This window comes from Saccopteryx leptura, chromosome 9 (assembly GCF_036850995.1).
Source record: "Saccopteryx leptura isolate mSacLep1 chromosome 9, mSacLep1_pri_phased_curated, whole genome shotgun sequence".
In the NCBI taxonomy this organism is placed as follows: domain Eukaryota; kingdom Metazoa; phylum Chordata; class Mammalia; order Chiroptera; family Emballonuridae; genus Saccopteryx; species Saccopteryx leptura.
The window spans coordinates 55278045-55286964 of record NC_089511.1 but is presented as its reverse complement, the minus strand read 5'-3'; positions in this window follow the sequence as shown (position 1 = coordinate 55286964).

The window sequence follows — 8920 nt, the reverse complement described above, 5'->3', positions numbered from 1 at the left end:
AATGCAGAAGGTCGAGGCCAGGGAGGTTCACACTGAATTTGGGCAGAGCACAGAAGAATTGTGCAGCTGAAAAGGCATTGGGCTATTCCCATTTATTGGCTTTTCATGGTGGTGTGCGAGCAAATGGGAAAATCATCCATGGGGAAAGTACCCAGAGTCTTATATAGGCTATATACATTAAAGCGGTTTTTTTGCCAAGTGCTTACATCACTAATCATGCAAAGTGGCTGCAGCCTGAGAACAAGAGAGAAGCCTAACTTCAGACTTTTCCTGAATAGTCCACCTCTTTAGGGTTGTACGCCCCACCATCTATGTGATGACAGGTATCTTCCATGATAGTCCCTGTGCAAGAAGTGAGATACATTCTGTTCATATCCCACAGAAACAGTAAAGACTACAGCAAGACTACTAAGGCACAAGCTATACCAAAAATGACAATTAAGGTGGTGTGCCAGACCACTGTTAAAGACACCCGACATTCTTGGAGGGGTCCCTGCTTTGGTGCTCCTGGGTCTCCTCTGCCAGGGCATGTAAGCCCTGGCTTACAATGTCTACCAAGGCACTTGCCAGTACTAAGCTATGGATGAAAAGAGAGAGTTGTTATTGGTACCAAGAGAGGCATATCTTTCCCTTCTGGTAGAATACAGGCCAGAGTTTTGTCCCCAGACAACAGAGTAGCAGGTAACAGTGGCCACCCTCAGTGAGTGTACCAAAACTACTTACTGTCCTGTACTCCAGGATCTTCTTGTTCTATGTGCAGCAAAATGGGAGAACTCATCATAAGCCACAGGGAAATTACTAATTTGCCTTTCACAATGATGTCTCTCTGAGCATTCAAGGGATAATAGACTTCTAACTTAGGCATCCAGGTGCCAGTAGTCCAGGGAGTTAACTGGAGACCCACCTCCTGCTCCCTACTCCATGGTGCCAACAAGGCCACCCACTGTAGCTGAGAAGCCTGTGCAGTCCAGTGTCATGTCCATCGAAGCCATTGGCCTTTAGGGAGGGCTGTTGGGGAAGGTGGGAGCACTTTGCCCTTCCACCCAAAGACCAGCTTGAGTAAATTGTCCTTGATGTATCTGTGACTGGATAGGAGCAGCTGCCTGGTGCAGGAGGGCCTCCACAAGTGCCATTCACCCACTCTCATTGCATAAGGTTATTTAAGGGGCATAGTAACTGAGCCAAATGGGGTCTGAATGTACCCCAACAAACCTAGGAATTCCTGCAACTGTTTTACAGTAGTGGCACAGGGAACACCTGGGCCTTATCTATAACCACATCAGGTATAACTTTCATTTTACCCAACCAAACAACCCCCAAGAACTTGGCAGATAATCCAGGTCCTAATTTGCCCTTGTTGTCCACCCAGCCACATGCTTTCTAATGGGACAGCAAGGTAGGGACTGCTTGCTCCAGTTCCGGAAGAGAATCACTGGTTAGCATGATATCATTAAACTAATGGTACATGCAAAATGCCTCTGGCTGTTTCCATTTAGCCAGGTCAGCAGCCACAAGCCCATAATACAAGGTGAGGCTATGCAAATAGTTCTGTGGTAATACTGTAATGGTCCATTGCTGCTCTTCCCAACTGAAGGCAAATTGGTCTTGACTCTGCAGCTATATCAATAGAGAAATGGTGTTACCCAAGTCTGCCACAAGTGGTAAGTCCCTAACTCATGGCTTAGCCGATCTATCAGATCAACTATGGAAGGAACAGCAGCATGCAAAGGGGGGCAACTTTATTAAGTTCTCTGTAATCTACTGTCATTTGCCAGGTTCTATCCAAGATCCTCACAGGCCATGTTTGGGAGTTGTAAGAGTTTTGAGTTGGCTGGATGATCCCCAACTTTTCTAGTTTGAGACTTGTCCCCGTAACTTCTTCATGACCACCTGGAAGGCAGCAGCTCTGCTTTGTGTTAGTCACATGCTGGGGACTGCGGAGTTGCAGGGAGGGGCGTGTGCTGCATGTCCCTGCAACACTGCTTTCCTGACTTGGATCTGCAGGTGGAACTTCCCAGCTATGGTTTTCAAGCATAGTTCTTACAAGACATCTACTCCCAAAAATATATTCAGGGATAGGAGCTACACATACCTTGTATGGCTTAGGAGACAGTCTTTCTATCCCCAAAGGAATAGTATTGGCTTCATTTGAACAGTTTGGCTCCTATAATCATCAGTGGGCACTGGGGGTCCAAGCAAACTCTCTGGGTTCCCATAAAGGAGGGAACATTCTGTACCTGTATCTAAGCCAACACTCAACACACCTTAGAAGGAGATCATTGTATTACCAATTTCACATGGGGCTTCCGGTTCCCATCCATCCCCATTAGATGGGTCCCTTGGCCTTCCCCCTATTCAAACTGGATCAGTGAGGCTTGGGGAGTCTCCTCTCCCTCAGCTGCCTTCAACATGTAATCTTGCAGCCATGCAGTGCACATGCCAACTGTTTTCTTGTTAGCTGCCTCCAGTATGTATGTAATCTAGCAACTGTGCAACACAGATGCTGACCATTTTCTTGGCAACAGCCAGGGCCGCTCATTTCCCCTGCTTTTATAGCAACTGGAATTTTTGTTCCAGCTTAAGCTGATACCAAAGCTCTAAAAGGAGTTTATTAGATTTGCCATTTAATTTCTCTTTATCTGTCCCAACTGTAATCAAATCTACCCACATCTGTGTTTAGATAACTTTTATAGGCCCATTTTCCTTGTTAGGGGGCAGCATGGGAAGTGGCCTGCATGCCCTTACAGTGCCACACTGCTTGTATCTCCCCCAACACTGCCACCATCCATGTCACAGCATTGACGAGCTGTCCTACATAGGGGCCCAAGATAGCCACCAGTGATCCAAAAAGGGTGGATGGCATGTTCCAGGGAATAAGGTCCCTCATCCCTGCCATGAGTACTTCCTCATCTGGCCTATGGAACTACAGGTTGAAAGTAGCATTTTTTATACCCAGTTTCTGGAAGACCTGCTGTTACTCAGCATATCACTGCCATTGACTCACTGCCGCTATTAAGTCTCTGGCCTTCTGTCAGACCATATGAATGGCAGCTATCAACTATTCTAATAGAATCTGATCTCCTGAGTTATCATGTCAGTTCTGAAGATGTCGCCTCAGGGAGTGTTTGGTGATGATGACAGCTAATTTCTCCATCTCTGCTCTGGAGAATACAATGCCAGCCACTCTTATATCTCACAACCTCAGCAACCAAGCTGCCAGAGACTTGGTGAATTTCTGCCTGAATTTCACTCCTACTCCATCAACTCTGCATGGCTGTAGGGCCAGAACACAGAGTGCTCCACTACTTGTGGAGAGGGTTGTGCCTGCCCCCGAGGCACCCTCTGCTGCTGGGTTTTTGCCTTCTGGGTGGCCACCGTGGGGACTCTGAGTCTGCCAAAGATAGTTTCAGCCCAAACCTCCTCCCGCTCCACAGAGGAGTCAGAGACAAGTACTACCTTAAACTCAGAGAGGATCCACTGGCTTAAATGCAGCTTCTCCTCCAGCAACCACTTTTTGTCCTCCAGTGCCTGTCCCTCAGCTTCCAGCTGGCACTGGAGCTCTCAGACTTGGGCAGTTTCTTTCAGAGAGCTTGCAGGGCTGTAAAAAAACACCCACCCCATGGTTCCCAACAGGGTAGCCACAGGGTGCCACATGCTCAAGAATGGCCACCCCTTTGTGCCACCCATCGAAGATGCTGATGGCTTCATACTGGTCTGAACCAAATCCTGCCAACTATGCCAGGTGTAATGTGAGAGGTCGAGGCCAGGCAGGTGCACACTGGATTTGGGCAGACCACAGAAGAACCACAGGGCTGAAAGGCATTGGGCCATTCCTGTTTATTGGGGTGAGTGAACATGCAGGGTAAACCACTTCTTGTGGTGGCAGGTGAGAGAACAGGGTAAAATCACCCACAGGGAAGTACCCATAGCCTTATATTGGCTACCCAGTGATTTTCAACCTTTGTTTCTCACGCATTCATAAACTAATTTACTAAAGAAAAAGGGGCCCTGACCTCTTTTTCTTTAGTAACTAATTTATTTGTGCCATGAGATGAAAATGGTTGTATTTAGTCAGGGGCACTGACCTTAGTAATTAGTGTGTGTTTGTGCCATGAAAAAAAAAGGTGGCTTTCTGTTAAGTGCTTACATCACTAATTATGCAAAGTGATTTCAGTCTGAAAACAAGCGAGTTAACTTAACTGCAACCTGTTTTTTTCTACAGAAATCTTAAAAATACCATATACTATTATGGATTTTGCATTGTCTTAATTTTACTCACTGTAATGCTGGTGGTTGAGGTCAAGCAGGTTCTCACTGAATTCAAGCAGACTAGAGAGGACCTGAGGAACCAGAAAGTGTAGGGCCATACCCGTTTATTGGTGGCTCACAAAGACAGGTGAGCAAATAAACAAGGAAAAGAGCTAATAAAGGAAAACCTGCTATTCACAGTGAAGGGCAAGGGAGAGGAAAACCACACCTTGCAGTGGTGGGAGAGCAAGCTGGGAGAATCACCACGGAGGGAAAGCACCATAGCATTGCACAGACCATACACATGTGGTGCTGTCACGTGCTCACGCACTAATCAAGCAAAGTGCTTGCAGCCAATAAACCAGCGAGCAAACCTAACACAGCTGTTTTCCCCACACTCACACTTAACAAAAAGGTGCTTTGACAAACTGTTCTGTGTACAAGGTTACAAATCAATGTCAGAAAGAGAATTAATTTGAGTGATTTACCTCATATATCTAGGAATGCTTCTGGTAGCCCCAGGCCAATACTGAATGCAAGGTGATACTATTTAGTAAATCTGTAAGTTTGAGCAGTGCTTAGGTTTATATCTCTGATATACAGTGGATGACATGCTTTTATTATTCCTACACTTCACTCTTTTCCTTACAAAAGTGGTTTCTAACTCTGACTGCACATGAGAAAATCACCTGGGGAGTTTTCAAATTAAGAATGGGGAAAGGACCTACATTAGGTTTGAAAAGCTCTGCCGGTGATCCTCGTTGTAGTCAGGTTTGCGAAGCACTGCACTGTCCTCCCAGTACAAAACATCTGTCCATTTACACAGTTGCCCTGGGAACTCCACAAAGTGGTTAAATGGGCCCCAGTGTAAATAAATTCCAAGAGGAAGAACTTCTTTTTCCATAGTGCCTGGGGGCTTGAGACTGCAACACCAACTCTTCCCTGAGCCTAGACTGCCAGCCTGCCTGCCTCCCCTGCAGATTTCAGACTTGTCAGCTGCGGAGTCAATTCCTTAAAATAAATGTTCCACTCCTCTTTACCTCTCTCTTTCTTTCACTCTCACTCTCTCTCTAAAGAGAATGAGTCTGTCTTTTTAGAAAACACTATTACACAGGTTCATCTTTAAACCCTAGAGTCCAATTTACCAATCCGCAAACAAACCTGGAAAGGTGAAGTAGCTAATTAAAGGTTATGCCATTTGTTTAAAGCTATGACTATTTGAATCTAAAGCTAGAGCTTTGTGCATACCCCTACATGGCCAGTGAGCACAGTTGCGAAGAATTATGTGACATGGTATGGGATAAACTGAAATAGATATGTAGTTTTTGAAGATATAATTAAAGGGCTGTGCCCTCCAGGGCTCAGTCACAGAATTTTAATGTACCCCAATGAATTGTTTATAGGAACAGACCTTTCGATGCATCCTTTTTCTTAACACAAAACATGATATATGTATATATAATAACAGCACATTAATTTCCACAATTTCCAACTTGTGAACTGAAAAACCCATCGGTTGGGATTATAAGGTGTAAAGCTGGTGGCTGAGGCCAGGAAAGTCCACATGGGATTTGGGCACACTGTAGCGAAACTGTGAGCCAGAAAGCACTGGGCCATTTCCATTTAATAGAGTCTTACAGTGGCAGGCTAGCAAACCGGTGTGGGTAACCCCTTCTCAGGTCAGCAGGACAAAGAACAGCAAAAATGACCTCTCACAGTAGCAGGCAGGCAATATGCAGTGTGTAACCTGCCTTGAGTCAAACTACCCTAGCCTTTTCTAGGTTATGCACACGTGAGTCTGCCACATACTCACGCACTAGTGAGCATGCAAAGTGCAAGTGAGAAAGCCTAACACAGCTGTTTTCCCAACATAAGGGTTAAAATGAAACAAGATGCCTAAACAGAAGGACTACCTTGGAACTGGGTTTTCTAGGAGAACTGTTTCTCTCAATATATGCTTGCTTGTATAATTTTTGTCTCTATATACAAACAGGCCATTTTCGCTGTTTTCAAACTAACACGAACCACCTTATACTTAGCTGCCTTGTGGAATAGAGTGATAATCACCTCTTTCACCCACTCATGCTATATACCAAGAGACCCAAAAGTCCCCCAGATGGACCGAGGCCATCTTTCTTGCCATCTGTTTGTCAAGTGCTCTGGGACATCCACCTTCCTCTTTTTGTCCTCATTATTTTCCCATTGTTATTATTTAGAATGGCATTTACATTTTTATTAAACTGCAAAATAACAATAAAAATATAAACATACCCTTAGAGGAAAACATACTTAATCATGACAGTATTATATAATTGCTCTTCATCCTATTGAGATTTCTCTGCTTCAGTGTTTGGGTGTATGTTTATAAATGTATGCTTGCTTTTTAATTCGTTATAAAGCTATAAAGAGTCTCCTGGTTAAAGCTATTGACTGTAGGCATATTCCTTGTTCCTTTCTAAACTACTTAAAAAATGCTGCCTTCATTAAAATGAGTTCATAAGGGGGCAGTATGAGGATCAAATCATTTTTATTCTAGTCTTATGTGATTTTTGAATGAGTTGAAAACATATTTGTATACAAACACACATCCACACACATAAGCAATGGTTCTCACATTTTTCTATGTATTTTTTCTTGGGAATATAGTGTAATTTTCTTAATATACTTGTGATTAGCATACTATAGTTCAGTGTTTTTCAACCAGTGTGCCGTGAGACATGGTTAGGTGTGCCATGGGGAAATTAAACATGGGTCCCCAAACTACAGCCCGTGTACTGGATATGGCCCGCAGAGGCTATTTATCTGGCCCGCCGCCAGCTGCCTCCATCTGAACATAAACATTCCCCTCACAATCCCTCCAGCTATCAGCGACAGGAAGAGTGGAGGCACAGGGAACGCTCACTGACCAATCACCTTCTAGGATTCAGCCCGACCACTAGCGATGAACCAATAGTAGGCCGCCTCTTATCCACACCCAAGAAGGACCCCGCTCCAGCTGCCGTGCACTGGTCATTGTGTGGCCGTGGCGAGTAGTTGAAACTGCTACTCCTCCCCATGGTCCCAATTTCTAATCCTGGTCAGGACTAGAGGTAAATGTTGCCACCACTAGATGAAGCCTCAGCCTCAGCTGGTTATGTCTATCCTCATGGTGTATATAGATATTTGACCTTTTTCTTTTTAAAAGAGGCCCCCGCAGAGGGTGATATACAATGCATCACAATGTATCACAATGTTATCTAACGTTAAAGCTAAAGTTTGCTGATCTTCCTTTGGACAGTTTTTGGTTATCTGTTGCCAAGGAGTTCCCCATTCTGGCCAACAAAGCTATTTTGACATTGCTCCCGTTTTCAACCACATATCTATGTGAGCTGAGCTTCTCAAGCTTGACTGTGATAAAAACTAAAAACAGAGAGAGACTGAGAACTGTTGAAGAAGAGCTTCGTGTGTGTCTTTCTACCATTCCTGCCAGGATATCCCTTTTGTGTTCATCGAAACAGGCCCAGGTTTCACACTAAGTGAGTATAAATACATTTAGAAACTTTATTATTAACTATATGTATAATATGTACTGTGTCAGAGTGTCATTTTGTGTCATTTTGGTAGGTGGTGTGCTCCAGGATTTTGTAAATGTAAAAAATTTGCCGAGGCTCAAAAAAGGTTGAAAATCATTGCTATAGTTAAACAATGATGTCTAAACAATGCAACATTAATTCAACCAGCTCTCAGTAGATCAAGCTGTCAATTTCTGTCCCAGACTTCTACTCTTTCCCACCTCAAATAAATCAGAATACATATCATTATGAAATAACATACCTACAGGAGGTAAACATTAATGGTAGATTTTTCTATCAGTATAACTCATTTTAGTACATGTAGTTAAAATTCTGACTAACTTGCTTTGTTCACATTTGTTCTAGAAAATCTGAGCACATTCATTCTAAAATTATTGAATTTCACTTTAGGTCATCATAGCTAGTTTTCTGCTTTTTCTTTTTTTTTCTACTGGGCCCGGAACCCTTTATATTGTATTTTCAGTTTTATTTACCCACCTGTTTGCTCATCTTTGCTGATATGCAGACACACTAAGGTAGATATGCAGAGTCAAGATTTTACCTCAGATGAACATATAGTACATAAAACATCCATGCAAGATCAGAAAAATGAAAGAGTCATCTATAAATTTCTTCTTATTTAAATTAAGTTTATATTGGCATATATATAATATAGACTTTGAAATACTTGTGACTCTAGAAATACTATAGATTTTGTATCCTATATTCTTTGCCTTTACTACAGAAGGCAAACTCAGCAACCTTCAAGGCTTATTAAATTTGTCTAAGCCTTAGGAAAAGAACAAATATATTGGTGGAACCAGACATTTTACCCATCACAGAATATTGTGATGTAGTCAACCCTAACCTAATGAAAAAAGTAATGCTGAGGTGAAGATTGAATAGTTAAAATACACCTAGCAGCATGGCTTTCTCAAGCAGTTTTAACCTGATGGTGTTGTACATTATACACATTCCCTTTGCATTTATATTAGCAATCTGACATAACAATATTACCGTGACACCAATTACGAATGCTTTAAAGCAGTGGTCCCCAACCCTGAGGCTGAAGACTGGTACAGGTCTGTGGGCCATTTGGTACCGGTCCGCAGAGAAAGAAT